Consider the following 23,332-nt stretch of genomic DNA (forward strand, 5'->3'; position numbering starts at 1 on the left):
AACAGATAATGAAAATGTTTAAAAACTAATTAAGAAAAATAAATATATGTGTAAGTCTATAAAGGTTAAAGGAAATAACAATAACAATAAAAACTAGCCAAGCAAAATTTGTTTTTATCAAGAAAATCTAATGAAGATAAGACTGAAATAAAAATACAGTATTTGAAATAAACTTACAAATATGCATGTATATGCAATTTAATAGAACTGCAAACCATACTGACATAAAAAATTGTTTCATTATTTTATAATATATCAATTAAAATAATACCAAGAAATTAATTGATGGCAAAAAGTTATATATCAGATCAACATTATACAAGATATTGGTTCATTAATATTCTTATCAGAAAAAATTAATATTTCCAATATTGAAATGTACACTATATTTTGATTAATGGAACTAACACTGAAAAAGAGCTGTAATCACCAGGATATTTATAAGTCACCGAGTAGCCTCAAGAATATATGAAACTGCAACTAATGAAATAAAAGAGAGAATTTTAAAAATAATTGCTTAATGTTTTGACATGGCACTCTCTATTTAGGTAATTAGACAGACAAATATATACAATACATTTCACCATTTACATGAAATGTTCATATTCTTTAAATAGCACCACTCAACAAGACTAGCATAAAAAATATAAAATGTGAACATTCCTAAATCTGCTTATGAAAGTTAATTCACATTTCTGAATTTTCTCAGAAATAAAAATTCAAACTTAAGTATTTATTGGAACACTCTCATGCATTTAAGCAAGAAATATTACTAATTCTGTACAATAACCTTTACAGCAAATGAAAGAGAAAGGAACACTTCCTAACATGTTTTATAGATCAGTATAACCCTGATTCAAATGTTCACTGAAACCTTAGGAGAAATGAGAAGACAACACACTGCATCTCACAAATAAAGGTACAAATAACCCTAAGTGATGCATTTGGAAACTGAATCCATTGATATATAAAAATTACAACAAAATGTGCATTTATTCTGTGAATTCAAGATGGCTTTCTCTATAGCCAAAATACCAAACAGTGCAATTCACTACATTAACAGTACAAAGGAGAAAAATGTAAAAGTGGAGATTTTAAAAATTTTGTTAAGTTAGTTAAGTAACCTAATAAACTCTTGATGTTGAAACTGGATAAGAACATTATAAAACTGCCAGTTTAACAAAACAGTCAGTAGCTATTAAACTACTATCAACTTCAACATCCATTTTATGGTATTGTTCTTTTTTCTTTTTAATCACAGGGACAACTTCCAGTTGCAGTATTGTTTTGTTTATGTAAAATGCCTAGTAAAAACCTAAGTGCTAGGGCTTGAGATACAGCTCAGTGGTAGAGTGCTTGTGTAGCAAAACAAAACAAACCTAAGTAGCAGCCATTTTTACATTATGTACTTTCAACAGAAAGAGAAGCATCTTTGACACTGTACTGAAGCTCAAGAAAGTTTGGGTAATGAATGAGATGAATACTGATTAGTAATATTATGAATTATGATGTTCATATTTTCCTCAGTTAGGTAGGAAAAAATACAATTTAAAGGCATGGTGGGGCATGCCTGTAATCCCAACTACTTGGAGATGGAGGTAAAAGGATCACAGTCTGAGGCCCACTAAGCTAAGGCACCAGCCCCTATCTGAAAAGTAAGTAAAGCAGAAAGAGGTAGAGGGTGTGGCTCAAAGGGCGGAGGGCTTGACTAACAGACCCTCCCTGGATTCAAACTCCACTACTGCAACAAGAGGAAGAAAAGACTTAAGAATACCTGAAGTGTAGGTAAGAAGTAGAAGATGGAACTAGATCGGTGATAAAAAATAAAAATGAGATGTGAATGTGGTAAAGGTTGAAATGGAAGTGAAATCTCCATACACTACTAGCGTGATAATAAATCGTATTATTAATAATGTAGTGTCTATGTGTGGATAAACATTGTATTACTAATAATAACACAAATCTTTCCCTTAAATTTACATTCACTGGAAAACTAAGTTGTTACTCTGTGTGAGTATTTTCAATATACTGATGCAAAGTATCTTACTCTTTTAAAACAATAAGGCAGAAGCTGAAATTAAGAAAAAATATATTATCCTAAGATGTTTATTGTAAAATGACATCATGATAGCAAAAACATGTAAAATAAATTATAGCATATCACAAATGGATATTGTATAGCCATAATATATCGAAAGCAAGATAATAAAAACAGGGGAAAATGCTTGTGCTATAAAGCTTTATATAAATGCATTGAGGAAGTTGTCTTATATATTTTTTTAAACAAAGAAAAGAAATATACTAGCATTTTAGTGATGATTTTCTCTGGGTTGATGGTTCATTTTTAAAATATTTTCATTAATTCCACATTTTTTAATATTCTTCATTTAAATTATACTCAGAAATGTTTCATTTTTTTATAGAGTAAAAGAAGACATTCCAATCTAATTGAATTATCATTCTAATTTTTAGAAAACAAGATTTATTATGATATTTCAAAATAGATATCCATAAACTGTAACAGGTATAAGAAATAATAACAGACAAGAATAATAGACATGGTTGTTGAACTTGTATGAAAGGTAAACTAATTAATTTAGAAATACTTATGAAAAACAATGCTGAGAACAAGGAATAATGAGTAGTTTTACTGGAGTAGCAGGGCCTACAGTCACTGCATTAGGCATACCAACTAACAAAACAAAGATTTTGAAGAGTAATGATTAATCAATGAAATCAGAGGAAAGATTTGATACATTCTTGTAGGTCCCAGTTCTTCAACCATCTTCTTCCTGTGGAATTGACTACTTGAACTAGAAAAGTAGTTAATGATGGTAAAGAGATATCTAACATTTATAAGTCTACATATTGATTCACTTGTATCCCCAAGCCTTTTTGCACACATCTTTCTAAAATTCTACCACACTTCATGCTTCTAAGTTCCCTCTAGAGATCATTATGGGTGTTTCAGGATGAACACGAACTTCATAAACAAGACAGCTAGAGATGTGCCCATCGACACTGAGTCTATAACTTGGTACAGGTGATTACCGAGTGACAGCTAATTGTTGTATATTAAGTATATATTCTGGTGACATTAAATTAGCCTCCATAATCAAGCATTTGTTGCAATATAACAAATTTCAGGATCACTGAGCCATACTCTGCACATATAGAAATGAATAATTATCTGAAGATAATGAAATGCTAAATATTTTAAATATTATTGTGCTTCTTATTGTTATATCTCTTACAGTGTAATATGCACAATATAATCTTTCTTCCAACTTGCAATATCCAAGGAATATTAATTTTCTGGGACCATCTGGATCATTTATGGAAAAAAACTGATTATTCATGGAGAGGCTCTTCTGAGTAGCTATTTGATATTAAGATTTTAGAACTGAATAGTGTCTAATTGAGTGAAAGAAAACAAGACAGAGTCACTAAATAACCTAAGGATTTCAGCAAATTCCCAAGAGTGAATTTCTGACAATAAGATTGGTTCTTAAGACAGGTGTCGCCCACAGCAATTTGAGTAGTGTCTGTATCATATTGATGCACATCACAGGCATTATTACATGCTTAAGCAAAGTAACTTCACATTTACTTAAGAAAAATGAACAAATTTTTTGAATTCCCATTTAGCACTTTTACAATTAAACCTATCTTAAGTGGTCGATAAAACAAGTTCCAGGAAAAAAAGTATTTAGTAATGTGATTTATCATTGAGAGTGTGTGGCTTTGCTTGGATATTAGGGCTCGATTGTTGAGCTGACAATAGTGCCATTGTGAAATGCAAGCAATGGTCACATGAATAAGGATGTAAGAGTCTAAAGAATGTAATTAGTGACTTAGGAGATATATTTAGGGAAAAATTACAGCTTTTAATCATTTTAAGAGGCTAGAGACCAGAATACAGAGGCAGAATAAGATGTGTGTGGCACAGGAGTAAACACAAGTCATAGTAATGCACAATACTGTTAACTTAATGCCTTTGCTGTCTTGGCGGTTCACTTTATCATTTAATGCTATATTATCAAAGCCTGACATTTTAATTTCTTTTCTACCTAATTGATATTCCCTCAACACATGGTAAAAGACACAGTTTCATATCTTGATCTGGGCTTTGCTGTGCTGTGTCTTGGCTGAACCAAAGCAAACATGCAAGTCTTATTAAAACATCATTTTTTCAGAGTGATCTCTGATGGAGATTCTGTTATTTAGATGTAAACAGATCATCACAATACTAACTGGTCTAGCTTCAAAATTTTTCATTTCAGGCCAGTCTGTTTTTAGATGTCTATGGCTGTCAAATCATGTATCTTCCTCTCTCTCTGATCCCTAGAGCGGACACACTCTGTTTGCTCTTATAATAAAACATGTGTCTGGACTCTAACTGATTACTGTATCAACTGGAACATAACAAGATAGTCTGACTACCCAAAGGGCTGTGTATCAAACAGCAGTACACACTTCTTGGTGGAATAGAGCAATTTCTGGAGTTTCACAGTGGAATAGTTACAGACTTAATCCAGAAAGGACAAAATTAGACCATACATTAACCTTTGATTATTCATACTCTTGAAAGAAGGAAGCTGAGAATCAATTGTTTACATGCATGCTGTGAATGTTTACCCAAGAGCCAGGGATTAAAAAGTACACATAAAGAAGGTGGCAGAATACATAAGGAAGGTGGATTAAGCAAATTTCACACAGGACAAAGGGAAGACTATTTTACTATGGATGTCAGTGATAATATTTGAGACATATATATCATGATTCACTGTAGACTCATATGCCTCAATTTGTTTAATAATTGTGTTCCAAAAATTTTTGATATGAATTAAATTTCATATGTAAAATATATAAATTGAAATCAAATATTGATTTCACTAAGGCATATTGTCTGTGAGCCAGAAATATGAATCAAAATATTTTGTAAAGATGATAGTTAACTCCAAAACAGAGAAAGTAAGAAGTAGAAGACATCACAGAAACCATCCAAAAGACATCTGAACACTTTGGTGTTAATACAATATGCCTGGAGAAAGTGAAATAATGTTCTTCAAATCTAGGAGAATCTCAACTTGATTAACTCATGAAATTTATTATAATTTCAAATATATCTTTTGCTCACTTTTCATTATCTTTAACTATAGATAGCATTTTAAGTTGGGCATAAAATTGTTTAAATTCATTATAAAAGAGAAATTGGAAGATTTTATGTAACATGATATTCACATCTGCTATGAAGCCACAAAATTTAAAGAATGTGTAATGAGTATCAGGATAGAGAGACAGATCAAATGAGCAAAATACAAAATGAAAGGAGTAAAGTATAGGAAAATATAGTACATGAAAAAGACAGTACATGAATTAATAAAAGAAGTAAAATCATTTTATAAATAACTACTGCCAAGGGAAGGGATTTCTAGAAATGAACAATAGGATGCCTTATTCATATATTGCAATGAATTCTGGAGAAATTAAAGACACATATCTATATATTTCTATATACATATTCACATGCATGGGAAAATGGTGTACATACAAATCCACAAGAAAATTAGAAAGCAAATGAATTATGAATTAACTGAGTTTGGATTTTCAACATCAAGCATAATATCAAAAACTAGAACAATCCCCAAAATGATTGACAACTTTGAGTAAATAAAACTTACAAAATAATAAAGGATTTCTACAAGGATAAAGACATTATGAGAGCAAAATGGGAAAATAAACTTACAAAAACATATAAGGATTTCATACAAATTGAAGAAAAAAGCTTCCACGTCCCTTCTCCTCTAAAAAATATGGAGGAATGTATGAAAAGGGGATTTGTAAAAGGAAAAATTAGAACAATAACTAGAACAAAAAGAAAAAATTTTAGAGTCAGCATTTCTTAATCATGTAAATTAAAATAAATATGTATAACTGTCTTACTAGGAAAATTGGTCAGCTAAAGTATAGTTGTAATAAACTGTGTTTATTACAGCAGTGGATATAGGAACTTTTAAGCATTTTTGCTAAGCTGTTATATTTCTGAGAAGAAACTGAAAATTGTATGATCACTGATACGCACTTCTAGTTACTTGGAAATAATTACATGCTTTGTTTTATATATATGTATATATATGTGTGTGTGTATATATATAAATATACACATAGATGTTCTGTAATGCTGGAAAATGATGAGTGGGATATACAAAGATTTGTGTAAAATAGTTATGTTGGCATTATTTATCATGGGAAAAACTAATCAGGTCTTAGGATGATTTTTTACATCCATTCAATTGTGGACATTCTTTAAAATCTTATTTTAGAAAAATGTACTGCCATGTATATATATATATATATATATATATATATATATATATAGTTTATATTAACAGAAAAAGTATGTAATATGCTAATTTGGTTGCAAGCATATAGTAGATAGATACATAATCTAAGGAACAAATGCATAGAATGAAATAGATCACTTTGTATATGATGAATGATGAATTCATGAGGGATTTTATTTACCCTTCTATACCTTTCACTGTTTTATATCTATTCTAAAATGGAGATATGTGTATATATTATGTACACTATCAGAATTGAATTGGCAATTAGTTAGTAGTATTTTAATTTAAGCATTCCCACATCTCATATGGAGGAAATGCATATGACTAGATTTTAAGGCAAACTCCCTGTTCTCACCAATTGTTTAGCAATCTTGCTCGTAATTTCACTCTGAGGTGGTTGTTAACCCTGACTGCCCATGACTAGTTATCAGAGAGCTTTCAGAAAATAATTGTCAGGAGAATTTCTGCTACAGAGATTCTAAGTGAATTATTCTGGGATATGGATGTATTTTTGATGCTTACATTTTTTATTTTAATGTAAATCAGGAGTTTCCCATACTTGCTTTTTCCTATGATTCAATAGAGGTACTTGTTTAAAATACATATCAATGGACCAAATATCCAGAAATCCTGAGATACTCTAGGGTTGAACCTGAACACACAAATACACACATGCTTAAACAAACAATCCATGGGATTATTTCTCCTCAGGAGAGTGACTAAATTAGCTTATTCTTTCAAAACCAGAGATCAAATTTCAATTGCAGTGCCTATGAGAAAATGATTCAACTTTAGATTACACTACCATGGAAAGATAATTCTTTGAAGAGATGGGAATTCTTATCCATAATTTTTATGGAATAAAATTGCAAGTAAAGGTACTGCTTACACATAACATGGTTCAATACAAATTCAATACAGAAGATACTTAAGAGTCTAATGGGGTCTAAAGGAATTTAGAAAGAGTGTCTGGGCAGGAGTGCAGGAAAAGGGCTTCAGTAGGAATGGCTGAGTTAAATCTGAATGTAGTATAAATATGTCCCAAATGTTGTGTAGGAAATGCTTCTGTTAAAATGCTTTGATTACATTAGAGATTCAAATTTAACTGGTTACTCTGTATTGTTATCTGCTAAATCTGACAATCTTAAAATCAGTTAGACTATGCTAGGTTTAGTGGAAATGATAGTTAACTCTGAAATCTCAATGGCAAATCCCAAGAAAACATTTGTATTTCCCTCAGAGTGGCCTCTAGTGCAGAAGTTCTCTTGATATGCAGCTTGGTGAAATTATTGTCCAGAGACACACAGCAGTGTATTTCTAACCTCAGTCTATCTAAGTCTCAGGTTCCTTCTACTCTAACCATATTGTCTTCTCTACTACCCAGTTACCTGTCATGAGTGAGAGACACTCCGGATCCTGGGCTGCTAATACAGCGTCAGAGGGAGTATTTCATCAATGTATTTGCACATTAACCTGGGATGCGGTTTGGAAATGTATCTGCCTAAACTGAAGAGGAAAAAAAAAAGACGTTTCATAACTTAATAGTACTTTAAGCAGCCACCTGCTCCTGCATTCGGTTTTGCTGCCTTTTGAACTTGACCTTAGTGTTCAAAAGTTCAACTCTCTCCTCCAGAGGCATAATTCCATATTAAGTCACCGTACAAAGATCCCATGCAGGAGAACTTGTGGTCTCCTTTTCCTCCAAGAGTAGGAAGTATCTGCTACTTCTATAAATCACAGCTTTGACGTCCTGCAGGACATTAGGCAGTTAGCATTTTCCTGAAGCTTGACTCCAACATGGAAATCCAGGGCCAGGTTAGGTAAACATGCTCAGGCCTAGAAGAGTCCTCTTGCTCCATGGAAGGGCTTCTTCTGTGGTCTGCTTGGTTTCTGGAATGTCAGCAGTCATCCCAGTAGTATAGTTTTAAGAGTTTATTATGGACACCATCCCACAAATATTCTCTCTTCCTATAGATGGAATTCTATTACTGTCAATGTACTCTTTGATTTTAAGAACAGCTTGTAGAGGTCTTTGGAATTGCAAATTCATTATTTGAACCAAAAATCAGAAGATACACCACCATCACTACATTACATGAAGGGGTTTCAACATCCTCTGTGTTGGACAGAAGAGTTGCTTACATGCACCATACAGGCATTTGGAAAGAAAGAGAAAAAGGAAAGGGCAGCACATTCAAGCAACACCATTTCCATGATGTTGTTTTAGAGCTTTTTGTCTACAGAGACTGAGTTAGACCTGGGCTCAACTGTATGATCCCACCCTAATTACTACATTGCCATTCTCTGTCAGTTTTCCATCAAGCTGTGTGCTTTAGAGATCAGACATTTGGTGTTCCCTCTATCTCGAATAACAAATATCCACACTGTGTTTGGCATGCACCTGGGAGGGTTTGTCAGATCCTTCAACTGAGTAGTACCAAAGGATAGACTTCACTGTTTTATAATTAGACCTTAGACTGACCTGTGGATGATTTTAATGAGATATTAGAGGACAGCTTTCCACTAAGGGTGATGAATATTTGTGATAGAATTACAACCCACCTCCCTCCATACACACACACACACACACACACACAGAGAGAGAGAGAGAGAGAGAGAGAGAGAGAGAAATTAGAGAGTGAGAGAGAGAGAGAGAGAGAAAGAGCAACAGGGCTCCAGAGGACATAATTTTGGGGCTTTCATTCCTCACCCTTGGGCCAGAAATATGAAAGGAAGCTACCTTTGCAAGCTTTCCAGTAGAGTTTGTTTGATCACTTGAGTGCTGGATGCTATTAAAAGAATTTTGTTCAAGCTATTGTGAAACTGTTTTGTTCATTTAGGTAATCAAGCACGACGTGGAAAGTAAAAGATGATCAATCCCCACACAGCTGCTAGAGAAAACAGATCTGGCCTTTGAAGGAACACATGCAAGAAGGTCATCTCATAAACACCTGATTGAAAAGTGAAGCTTTCTGTCTCCTGAAGGAGGAAAAGAACTCTGTTCCCTTTTGCTTTGTAAATCCTGGGTATTCAGGACCAGCTACTTTAGCAACTCTTATAACTTGGTAAAACATGGGCTTTGAAGTCCCCACTCCAGACTTACTGAATTAGGGCTTGTGTTTTGAACAGGTGACTGGTGTGCAAATTAAAGTGTGACAAGTATCCTGTTCAGAACCATTCGACTATAATTAATTTCACTCACAGAGTCTGTTTCTACTTACTTGTTTCTCTTTTTTCTCTGTGTTTTGTGTTCTTGCCTTCAGGGGTTCCAAAAATAACAGGGGAGAGATAGTGTCCTCTTTAACAACCAGTCTTGTTTCCTTTTTCCAAAACTTGCTGTGCTCCTGTGCTCTCTAATATCCTGAGTTTTTACCTCAGAAGAGTATTCTTGGTTTGGTAAGGTTCCCAGAACTTAAATTCTCTTAAGATAATTTCTTCTCTCTTTGACATCCCTTTCTTTCTTTAGTTTACTTTTTAAAAATTTTAAAGTAAAGGCCTGTTTGCAAAATGCCTGTAGGTACAAACTGAGTGGTAGGGAAAGAATTTCTGGTGGATTCAGCACTATTGCTTCTTTTAGAAAAAAAGCATGGCAATTCATGCTAGTCTGTGGGATTTGCATTCTAAATGAGAGGAGCTGTACAAAGCAAGTAAGTTAGGATGGCAATGATTTATATTTATATTTATTTTAACAAGATTAATTAGAATCAAAATAGTGCTTTAGACATATGCCAAAAGCACAATGACAATGCTGGATTGCATACCAGCATTAAAAAATTGTGCTACAAGCTATACCATCAAGAATGTGGAAGTGGTCTGCTGGCATGGTTCAGTTGGTAGACCTCTTGCCTAACAAGAGTGAGGCCCTGAGTTCAAATCCCAGTACAGCAAAAGTAATATGAGTAGAAGAAAAATCTTACATATAGGCAGAAAATATTTGTAAATCATGTATCTGATAACAGATTTGCATCCAGAATATATAAAGAATAATTGCAACTTAATAAAATGACAAATTACTTAAGGAGAAATAGGAAGTGATGGCCCCTTAGCACAGGGTTTCTTTTTCAGGTGTTGAGAATATACTAAAATTAGATAGTGGTGATTATTTCACATTTCTGTGAGCATATTAAAAAACACTGAATTTTACACAGAAAAGTAAAATGGTTAGCTTATGGTATGCAACTTATATCTTAATAAAGCTATTATTTCATGAATCAAATAACACGTAGCATATACATTCTTTTGTCATGTTTCTAACACTGTGCAAAGTAGATAACATGACATTATGATAGAGATATTAAACCTCAGAAAGTACTAGTGTAAGTGGTTCATACAAAAATCAACAAGTTTAAACAAGGACAAAACTACTACATCCTGTATCTCAGTTTAGCCTCTGGTGAGGGCTTTTTGGCTACATCACAACCTGATAGATAGCTTGTATACGAGGGAGGTATCACTTGAAGAGACAAGAAGCCAGAGGTGTTCAAGGACCAGGTTTATTTCTTTAAAAATATGTCATTCTCATGAAAACTAACCAAAATCCCAAGAGAACTGCATTAATCCCTTCTGAAGGTGACATTACCCTCTGACTAAGCTTCACTTCCTCAAAGTTCTACAACCTCAGAACTGACTTACTGGGTACCAAGCTTCTAGCACATGAACCGTAGGGAGACACCCAAATCGTAAAATCCATATCACTGCATGATGTCAAAACCTCTTAAGACTGCATTATATGTTGTTATTTTTTCCTAGCCAGAGATAAGCTTTGTAGGTATTTTACACTTTTTCCTCATAAGTATTGTTTATATTTAAGTTGGTAAAAACAGTTTTATTTCTATCTACAACCTGCTCTTCCCTCAGTCTCTCCTCATCTCAATACATAATGTTATTCTTGTTAAAGTTACTTAATTAAACATTGGTGTCGTCATTGACTCCTCCCTTTCATCCCCCAAATCTTATTTAATCCAACAGAAAGTTTCATGCATCCTTTCATATATATGAATATATGTATGTATTCACACACAATATAGATGTATATATAATTTCAATTAGGTCTCCTTTTTGCCATCCCTAAGGACCCAATATTAAGTTTCTGCATCTACATTTAATAATATTATCATGAATGTAACATGAGATTTCCTAGAGCATAAACAGAATAATTATTACTTATTCACAGTAATAACTTCTCTGGGTCCATTTGCCCCAACTTTTGGAGAGCTGGATGTCATCTCACACTACAGAGTCTGTATAGTCAACAAGGAATCATGAAAATATGAATCTGGGTGGTTATAGAAGAGAAGGCTATCTATCCCATCTAAGACAATTCAGTATTCCCACCATAGTAGCCTACTTCCTATGCTCCACAAAATCAGATCTAACCTTGTGTCAGTTTGGTGGCCACTAAACTTACTTGCACAAGGCTTTAGTCATTACTGTCTCCTCTGATGGTATGGCTTTTCCCTTAGCTGTGGCATGGCTGGTTTCTCCTCCTCCTTTGAGCCTCATGAATGTTGCTACTCCAGAGTGATTTTTGCTGAGCACCCTATGTAAAGGAGATGTTTGCACTCTCTCCTTCATGATAGCTGATTTATACCTTTTCAACAATGGATCAATCACTCTATCTACTTCAACATGATCTGGGAAGATAGAGAAAGTCTTTGGTCTTTTATGTGTTTTATTGTTAATGTTTATTATTAAAGCCTGGAAAAAAGTGGGCAATCAATATATTTCTACTAAAGAAAAGATAAGTAAGTGGGTTACTAGGGATCTGCACAGGTAACCATTCAAACCAAACTGCATATTTTCTTTGAAGGTTATAAGTTGTCACATTAGCTTTAGAAAAGACACTGAAAAACACAATGGAGTGAAAAGATAATTAGAAAAAATAGAAAATAAAATCAAAAGTGAGGTTTTTAATGAAGAGTGGAAGATGTCTATTTCAAACTTTTATTTGGCATAAGCTATGTGCCATGCTAGTCACTTGAAAGAATAAAGAGACCATGTTAGCTAGATTTCTTCATTCCTAAAACATCTTATCTATTTAATGTGCAACATATGCGAAAATGTAGATGGTTTGTCTACACATTTGAATATTAATAAATGGAGAGAAGCTACATGCTTCTTCAAAGTCTTTCTTCCTCTATGCAGAAAGAAGTCAAGGGAAATGACACTAGATTATTTTTTAAAAATTTAGAATAAACATTAAAGTTTAAGTATCATATTATAAATAGTATTAGATATTTTTATTAGCAGAAATCAATATGTTTTATTTTTTTTCCTTTTTCTTTTATTATTCATATGTACATACAAGGCTTGGTTCATTTCTCCCCCCTGCCCCCACCCCCTCCCTTACCACTCACTCCACCCCCTCCCTCTCCCCCCCCTCAATACCCAGCAGAAACTATTTTGCCCTTATTTCTAATTTTGTTGTAGAGAGAGTATAAGCAATAATAGGAAGGAACAAGGGTTTTTGCTGGTTGAGATAAGGATAGCTATACAGGGCATTGACTCAAATTGATTTCCTGTGGGTGGGTGTTACCTTCTAGGTTAATTCTTTTTGATCTAACCTTTTCTCTAGTACCTGTTCCCCTTTTCCTATTGGCCTCAGGTGCTTTTAAGGTATCTGCTTTAGTTTCTCTGCGTTAAGGGCAACAAATGCTAGCTAGTTTTTTAGGTGTCTTACCTATCTTCACCCCTTCCTTGTGTGCTCTCGCTTTTATCATGTGCTCATAGTCCGATCCCCTTGTTGTGTTTGCCCTTGATCTAATGTCCACATATGAGGGAGAACATACGATTTTTGGTCTTTTGGGCCAGGCTAACCTCACTCAGAATGATGTTCTCCAATTCCATCCATTTACCAGCGAATGATAACATTTCATTCTTCTTCATGGCTGCATAGAATTCCATTGCGTATAGATACCACATTTTCTTAATCCATTCGTCAGTGCTGGGGCATCTTGGCTGTTTCCATAACTTGGCTATTGTGAATAGTGCCGCAATAAACATGGATGTGCAGGTGCCTCTGGAGTAACCTGTGTCACAGTCTTTTGGGTATATCCCCAAGAGTGGTATTGCTGGATCAAATGGTAGATCGATGTCCAGCTTTTTAAGTAGCCTCCAAATTTTTTTCCAGAGTGGTTGTACTAGTCTACATTCCCACCAACAGTGTAAGAGGATTCCTTTTTCTCTGCATCCTTGCCAACACCTGTTGGTGGTGGTGTTGCTGATGATGGCTATTCTAACAGGGGTGAGGTGGAATCTTAGCGTGGTTTTAATTTGCATTTCCTTTATTGCTAGAGATGGTGAGCATTTTTTCATGTGTTTTCTGGCCATTTGAATTTCTTCTTTTGAGAAAGTTCTGTTTAGTTCACGTGCCCATTTCTTTATTGGTTCATTAGTTTTGGGAGAATTTAGTTTTTAAGTTCCCTATATATTCTGGTTATCAGTCCTTTGTCTGACATATAGTTAGCAAATATTTTCTCCCACTCTGTGGGTGTTCTCTTCAGTTTAGAGACCACTTCTTTTGATGAACAGAAGCTTTTTAGCTTTATGAGGTCCCATTTATCTATGCTATCTCTTAGTTGCTGTGCTGCTGGGGTTTCATTGAGAAAGTTCTTACCTATACCTATTAACTCCAGAGTATTTCCTGGGGTCTGATATTAAGATCCTTGATCCATTTTGAGTTAATCTTGGTATAGGGTGATATACATGGATCTAGTTTCAGTTTTTTGCAGACTGCTAACCAGTTTTCCCAGCAGTTTTTGTTAAAGAGGCTGCTATTTCTCCATTGTATATTTTTAGCTCCTTTGTCAAAGATAAGTTGCTTATAGTTGTGTGGCTTCATATCTGGGTACTCTATTCTGTTCCACTGGTCTTCATGTCTGTTTTTGTGCCAGTACCATGCTGTTTTTATTGTTATTGCTTTGTAATATAGTTTGAAGTCAGGTATTGTGATACCTCCTGCATGGTTCTTTTGACTGAGTATTGCCTTGGCTATTCGTGGCCTCTTGTGTTTCCATATAAATTTCACAGTAGATTTTTCAATCTCTTTAATGAATGTCATTGGAATTTTGATGGGAATTGCATTAAACATGTAGATTACTTTGGGTAGTATCGACATTTTTACTATGTTGATTCTACCAATCCATGAGCATGGGAGATCTCTCCACTTTCTATAGTCTTCCTCAATCTCTTTCTTCAGAAGTGTATAGTTTTCCTTGTAGAGGTCTTTCACATCTTTTGTTAGGTTTACACCTAGGTATTTGATTTTGTTTGAGGCTATTGTAAATGGAATTGTTTTCATACATTCTTTTTCAGTTTGCTCATTGTTAGTGTATAGAAATGCTAATGATTTTTCTATGTTGATTTTATATCCTGCTACCTTGCTATAGCTATTGATGATGTCTAGAAGCTTCTGAGTAGAGCTTTTTGGGTCTTTAAGGTATAGGATCATGTCGTCTGCAAATAGGGATATTTTGGCAGTTTCTTTTCAATATGTTTTAAAAGATAGTTATTTAATGTGTATTTTTAAAGACTGCCAGAGTCTTTAAAAGACGGAGAGATTTAAAAATCTGGAGCATTTCTTAGATACAAATCTTTCTTGAATTTCCGAGTTGTGGGGATTTTGTGTAGAAATGTATCTTCTGTTGCATTTCTTTTTTCCACAGAGCACAGTTCTAGACTCAAAGTAAGTGCCCAGCATCCACTAAAAGAAAATTAGAATGTAGTAAGAACACTATGAGATTCAAATAAGAAAATGTGTTTTAAATTCAGATATGTCTCTGAAACACAAGGTGACCTTGAACAAATAGCTTCCCCATTTAGATTTATCAGATATAAAATGATAAGGCCGAACTAAATTATTTCTAAGGTCTCTTTGAGGTTTAAAATTCTACAAATGGGTAAAAGCATTCTAAAAGATGAGGGATTCTATGAACATTTTAAAAGAAACCATTAATTTTTAAGGAAAGAAAATGTACCTCTTTGGAGTCTCAGTAATTGCCAAAAGGATAAAGAATGCTGAGGTGCAAAGCAGATGTTCTGTGCTAAGAATAACAACAAAATATTAATTCCAGAATAAAGGGCAGACAGTTTACTCAGAGGCTTTGGGTAAATCTGAAGAGATGCTGTAAGCAAAGCAGAGCTTGGCACTATCTAAAATAAGTGACAAATGAAAATATATTGAAAACACTTCTGCCAAGGAAAATAACATGGCTCAGGCACACTGAATACTGAAGCTTCAATAGACACAGAAAAGATTTCAAAATAACCTGGCAAGATGAACTTCAGTTTCTATGCAAATAAATGTTAGTTAATTAGTGCATATTACTGTATACAAAGTCAGTCTTCAATACTTGCTTAGATTATGTCCATCTGCTTTTATTATCTATCAATGATATCTAAAAAATCGTGCCATGGTGAAATTTTAATTATAATTATTATGGATTATTCACTTAGACAATCAACAGTCAGATTATCCAATTATATTTGTTAGTTCTAGCCACTTATATTTCAACTCAGTGTCTTGAAAATACTAAGGACATCCTTTGCTTTCTGTTTTTAATTACTTTTATTTCAAGAAACATAGCTTGCTCTATACTTTGAGAGATCATCTCTATCTTCATTGAGTTCTGCTAGTACATGTAAGCATTCTAATATTATTTCTGGAAAATTCCTGTCCATTGCATAGTCTATTCTGCAGTTGCTTAGGAACTTTAATCACATATGTGTTTATTATCATGCTTTCCTCCATGTCTCTTAATCTTCCCTCCATATTTTCTTGTTTATTATTTGTGCTGCATTATGACTGTTATAATAATTCCTCTCTTAGTTTACAACAGTAATTCTGTCTTCAGCAATGTCTGATTTGCTATTAGGGCATCTATTAAGATTCTAATTCTTGTAATTGAATTTTTAAAAATCTAGATGTTCTACTTGTTTCTTTTTCAAATCTGGATGCTGATAAAATATGGATGCTTCTTCTATGGTCAAATTATGCATTACAAAGAGTGGACTCAAGGCCTAGGATTCTTGGTATTTTTAGGGACTCACAAGAATATCTTACTTTATCTTAAAACCAGTGTGCATATTACAGAGGAAGTAAGAGTGTCTAAGACACATCAAAATCATCACATTGCAGTTCTGGCTTCTTCATAGCATGAGTATAATGCATGCATTATACTCATTATTAGATAATTCTAGGCCTTAGGATACACAGTCTCTGTAGTCTGTGGTTAGGTTCTAAGGGTCATTACCTGCTGACTCTTTCATAGTAGCTCATTTCCTTCCATACTGCCCTATGTGCTTATACATGCTCATAAATTTATGTCCTTTAGACATTCTTCTCTATAAGAATTCATACAGGCTTGTCTGAAAGTATTTCCTACTAAGAGAATTTATGTTTTTTCCTGCCAGCTGTCAGGAAATATAGACAACTTAGAACAACTTTAAACAGAAATTGTCACTTGATTCACTTGCTTTTTCCAAGACACAAGCATACTATGAATTCTAGCCCCAACCCAATGACTGCTGACTGACAGTTAAGACTCCTCAGAAAGAATACCCCCCAGCCCTTTACTTGGATACTCTGATACAGATATATATCTTTACACACTTCTGCTGAATAGTAGGGATTTTGCTAGGATTCCATTGAGAGCATTGCATTTTAGGAGATCTGGATTTTTGTGAAGTCTGTGATAGGAGTTCTCATCTTACTTGACTTTAGGATTTGTGTACCTAATTTGTAAGCCACTAGTGATTCACAGATGCCACAATGTAAAAAATAACACTATACTCTTGATATTTTCAACTGTTTCAGAATTTTCTTATTTTTCTTTGAGCTCAAAAATGCATATTATCTGGAATTTTAGATAATCTACAGCATTTAGAAAGTTCGCCAACAGAAATGCAGTCTTTTAGTGATTAGAAAACTACAAGTCAGACAGATTAATTTTCTATATTCTCCTACCTTATATATGCTAAAATCAAATCAATTCACAAAAAATAAGCTTAAATACAGTATGTTTTATCAAGCTCTGAAACTATGACTCCAGATTTGATAATTTAGAAGCCTAACCTTGAAAATTTAAGAAGAAAGGATACATTCCTGACACATACATGATTGAAACAAAGGACATAACAGCACACTGTGAACAACACTTAAATGCATAAAGCAAAGTACTAACCTAATCCACTGCCAATGTGACAGTACTAGATACAAACATCATGTAAATTTATCACTTTTATTAATTGATGTATATTGAATCTCTTTTAATTTTTATTTAGTTATTGTTGATATTTTAAATTTCCCTTTCAATTATTTTTTAGCCCACTGGTTGTTTAATTGCCATATATTTGTGCATGCCTGGAATAAATCACACTTGATCATAGGGAAAGGAAAAAAATAAATAATATGACACGAAACATCCATTAAAGCTCACTTTAAAACACAAAGTTCCAAATATAATCCTACTTGGCTATTTCCAGAAATATAAAGAAGTATAATATGTCAGAATCAATATACATTTATTCCAGGCATTCAATGTTGATTTAGCAAAGCAATATCAAGCAAAGGAACTCTCTACATTGAGTAAATTATAAACATGTAATCATTTCAGTCAATGTAGAAAAAGCATTTGCTATAATAAAACATGGAAACTGATTTATTAAGAAGTTTTTCTACCAAAAGAAAGAAGCTTAAACAAAAACATCATAATTTATGACAAAATCTTAAACAACACAAAAAGAGGGAAGAAGGAATGGAGCTTACCTAGTTCACTAGATTTAAAATAATAGAAATCTGACATAGATTCTGGTAAAATAAGATGTGTATTGTAAGCCCTAGAACAAAGGATAGGAAAATAAATGAAATTTATAGTTAGAAATCATTAATATGCTTAAAATGTCACACTAGAAAATACTCATTGAATGAAAATGAAAGCAGTAGAGGATGGCAGAAGAAAAAAAAGAGATAAAAAACATATAGAAAATCAAAAGAAAAAATGGCAGATGAAATCTTACAATATCAATAATAACATTAAATATGATGAATCATCCAAACAAAAGTGAAGATTATTAGATTAGATAAAAACTATCACAATATAATTATAAGCTTTGTAGAGGAGATGCACTTTTAATTGCAAAGATGCAATTAAGTTGAGTAAAAACATGGAGAAAGTTATAACATACAAACAACAACCTCAAGAGGACTACAGTATCTATACAAATTTCAGACAAAATCTACTTTAAAACAACAAACAAAAAACTTACTAGAAAACAAAAAAGAGTATTTTGCAATGATAAAAAGAATCAACCCATCTGGAAACTTGAATAATTTAAAACCCATATACACTTAAGTGGAACTGAAAATGAAAAATCAAAAACTGCTCAAAGTAAGAGAAAGAAACAGACAATTCAACAATAGTAGTTGGAGACTTCAATATTCCATTTCCCATAACAGATAGAACAATGATACCAAAGATCAGCAAGGAAATAGACTACCTGAGCACCACAAAAACCAACTAGACCTAATGAGATGTATAAAACACTCCACCCATTAAAACGAAACACATATTCTTCTCAGGTGCACATTGATCATTCTCCAGAGCAGGTTATATTGTCACTTGTTTAAAAGAAGAGCCACAAAAAATCTATGAGTTAAAATTGTATCTGCTTTCCAAGTACAATGAAACTAAATTAGAAGTTACAAGAAGGGAATATTGGATAGTCAAAAAGATGTAGAAAAATTTTAAGCATAATAAAAGCAAAGACCCAATGAAAAAAATTAGAAAAAAAATGAATGAAAATGAGGACACAAATTTCTAAATGTTAAAAGCTGTAGTTAAAGAAGTGCTTACAGAGGGATCCAAGATGGCAACTAGAAAGAGGAAGCAGCTAGCATGTGTTCCTTTAAGTAAATATCTTGTTGAGGCTGTGGAGACACACCTGGCAGGAAAAACCACCAAGAAGAGGCAAAACTCAGACACCTCCACACCCCAGCCCACACATCGCTTCCCCATATCATGATATGCAGAGAAAACAGGAGGGTTCCCACTTGGCCAGATGCCGGCTCCTAACCTGCTTGGAAGATACAGATCAAATAAGAGACATGTGGTACTCCCACAGCCACCCCTGGGAAAAATCAGCATAACCCCTGGGACAGACTGACCCCCACCCCGCAAAAAAAAACTGAATAATTACAAGAAACTGAAAAAAGACACATAGCAAAGAGAGTGGGGCACCCTGAGCTCCAAAGAAAAGGGGTGGGGCACTGCTCAATGTGAACTGTAAATAAACAAGCCTGCTAGAGAAGGCGGGGTTAGCGTCCCCCTCCCCCCAGAGAGCTTGGAGAGCAGAAGGCTTCCAACAGTGGCTGAAGTGCAGCACACTTCTCCAGAGGGTGGGGGAGTTCCCTTGTTTATTTAGAGTTCCCCATGTGAACTCTAAATAAACAAGGCCTGAAACTGTAAACGTGCTGGCAGGACTTTACACTGGAGAAAAGAGAAGGGGTAGGCATCCAGGAGAACTCTAAATAAACAAGGACAGCTGGCTTAGGTGAGTGTGAAGGCTCACTCCTGCAAACTGCAATAAATAAAGCCTCAGCAACAGCCAGCTGACAATAGGTGGCAGGTGAACCGCAGCCTCAAACAGAGCAGATAGAGGCTCACAAAGCTGTAACACCAGGCAAGACAAACACACTGCTACTGATTAAATGCCAACACCAGGACTGGATGCTGAAGGGGCAACATCAAAACTACTAAGACTGAAAGGGCATGGTTTCTGGACCTGAAACTTTTATTCTTTTATAGTTTTATATATCTTTTCTATTTTTTAAATTATTATTTTTTTCTTCTTTTCTTTTTAGTAATATTATTTTTTTTTTGTTTTGTTTTTTCCTTTGACGAGATGACACAGCTACTACTCAAACACCAACACAAGAACTGGATGCTAAAGGAATAACACCAGAACTATTAAGACTGAAACTTTATTTTATTTGAACCTGGGATCTTTTATTTTTTTTCTTTCTCTGTCTCTCTAATGCCTGTTTAACTCATTATTGGTTATTACAATCTAGATAATACTAAATTACACACAGTACAGGGACAGTAACAGCTGCAAGTGGAATAATGGGAAGATGGAAAAAAGATGGAAACCATTTCCCCCCCAATAATGAATTAGTACAGGAACCAGAGGGAAATCAAGAAAACAGATGCCCAGATCCAGACTAAACAAAACAAAGACAAACTAAGCCAAAGAACCCAATGAAGCCCACAAGAACACTCTGAAAGAAGAAATCTTGCAAGTAATCAATGAGAATTTTATAGAGAGGATACTGGATATGGTAAACCAAAACATACAGGAGGCACTCAAGAAATTCCAAGACAACAAAAAGAATTTGAGAAAGCACAAGAACAAATAAAAGAAACTATAGAACCACTGTATAAACAACAAAGTGAAACAAAGAACATCATAAATAGAGAGATAAATGAACTCAGGGGGAAAATAAACAATATTAAAGAGGAAGAGACTCAGGATATGGAAAACCTCAGAAAAAAGAACAAAACAGAAATGCAAAACAAAATGGAAGGCCACTGCAGCAGACTACAACAAACAGAGGACAGAATCTCAGAACTTGAAGATGAAATGATAATTAAAGGAAAAACTGAAGAACTACTAGTTAGACAACTCAAGACCTATGAAATGAACATGCAAGAATTCAACAACTCCATCAAAAGACCAAACCTGAGAATCATGGACATTGAAGAAGGAGAAGAGGTGAAAACAAAAGAAATTGGTAATATATTCAACAAAATAGTAACAGAAAATTTCCCAAATCTAGAGAAAACTATGCCCATACAGATACAGGAAGCCTCCAGGACACCAAACAGACTTGACCAAAATAGAATTACCCCACAACATATTATCATTAAAACAACAGAGTATAGAGAAAGAATATCGAAGTCTGTAAGAGAGAAAAAACAAATAACTTACAAAGGTAAACCCATCAAAATCACAGCAGATTTCTCAATGGAAATATTAAAAGCAAGAAGAGCATGGGGTGAGGTCTTTCAGGCACTGAATGAAAAAAACTTCACCTTAGGATACTCTACCCAGCAAAACTATCATTCAAAATAGATGGAGCAATAAAAGTCTTCCATGACAAGCAGAAACTAAAACAATATGTGACCACAAAGCCACCACTACAAAAGATTCTCCAAGGAATTCTGCACACAGAAAGTGAAAGCCAACATAACCATGAAAGGTCAGGCAGTACCAAACAACAGGAGAAGAAAAGACAAGGAAGAAGAGAGTAACATCAATGTAGCTACACACAATCAAACCCACAAACAACTAAGACAACTAAATGACAGAAATCACCACATACCTATCAATATTAACAGTTAATGTTAACTGGCTTAATTCCCCAATCAAAAGGCACCATTTGACAAACTGGATTAACAAGGAAAATCCAACAATTTGTTGCTTACAGGAGACCCATCTCATCAGTAGAAATAAGCATAGGCTTAGGGTGAAAGCTGGAAGAAAATTACCAAGATAATGGTCCCCCAAAACAGGCAGGAGTAGCAATTTTTATCTTTGACAAAATAGACTTCAAATCTACATTGATCAAACGAGATAAAGAAGGACTCTCCATACTAATAAAAGGGGAACTACACCAAAAGGAAATAACAATTATCAACCTATATGCATGCAACATCGATGCACCTTGAAGGACCTAAATACATATATAAACTCCAACACAGTGGTAGTGGAAGACTTTAATACCTCCTTATCACCAATAGATAGGTCATCCAAACAAAAGAATCAATAAAGAAATCCTAGATCTAAAACATACTATAAAGCAAACGAACCCAGTTGATGTCTACAGAACATTTCATCCAACTTCTATGCAATATACATTTTTTTCAGCAGCCCACAGAACCTTATCCAAAATTGATAATATCCTAGGGCACAAAGCAAGTCTCAGCAAATATAAGAAAATAAAAATAATACCATGCATTCTATCTGATCACAATGCATTTTTTATATTTCTTTTATTCATATGTGCATACAATGTTTGGGTCAGTTCTCCCCCCTACCCCCACCCCCTCCCTTTCCCTCTTCCCCCTTCATCTCCCCCCCTACCCCCTTGCTACCAGGCAGAAACTATCTTCCCCTTATCTCTTATTTTATTGAAGAGAGAGTATAAGCAATAATAGGAAGGACCAAGGTTTTTGCTAGTTGAGATAAGGATAGCTATATAGGGAGTTTACTCACATTGCTTTCCTGTACATATATGTTACATTCTAAATTAATTCTTCTTGAACTAACCTTTTCTTTAATTACTGGTCCCCTTCTACTATTAGCCTCTGTCATTTTAAAGTTTCTGCATTAGTTTCTCTGCATCACAATGCATTAAAACTAGAACTCATCAACAAAAATAATAACAAAAAACATGCAAGCAGCTGGAAACTGAACAACACATTGCTCAATGATAAATGGGTCATCAGTGAAATAAAAGAGGAAATTAAAAGTTCCCTGGAAGTTAATAAAAATGAAAACACAACCTACGAGAACCTATGGGACACAGCAAAGGCAGTCCTGAGAGGAAAGTTTATAGCTCTGAGCGCATATATTAAAAAGACAGAAAGATCTCAAATCAATGACCTAATGTTACATCTCAAACTCCTAGAAAAACAAAAACAAGCAAATCCAAAAACAAACAGAAGGAGAGAAATAATAAAAATAAGAGCTGAAATCAATGAAATAGAAACAAAAAAACCATACAAAGAATTAATGAAATAAAAAGTTGGTTTTTGAAAAAATAAACAAGACTGACAGACCCCTAGCAAACCTGACTAAAATGAGGACAGAAAAAACCCAAATTAGTAAAATCAGGAATTCAAAAGGGGAGATAACAACAAACACCATAGAAGTCCAGGAAATCATCAGAGACTACTTTGAGAACCTATATTCAAATAAATTTG

At 34.1% G+C, this 23,332-nt stretch overlaps 1 protein-coding gene across 1 annotated transcript in view; it reads right to left on the reverse strand.

The window, feature by feature from the left end:
* Dpp10 (dipeptidyl peptidase like 10) overlaps positions 1 to 23,332 on the reverse strand; it is a 1,373,287-nt gene that overhangs the window by 869,509 nt on the left and 480,446 nt on the right. The window lies entirely within an intron of this gene.

This window comes from Castor canadensis, chromosome 4 (assembly GCF_047511655.1).
Source record: "Castor canadensis chromosome 4, mCasCan1.hap1v2, whole genome shotgun sequence".
NCBI classification, from domain to species: domain Eukaryota; kingdom Metazoa; phylum Chordata; class Mammalia; order Rodentia; family Castoridae; genus Castor; species Castor canadensis.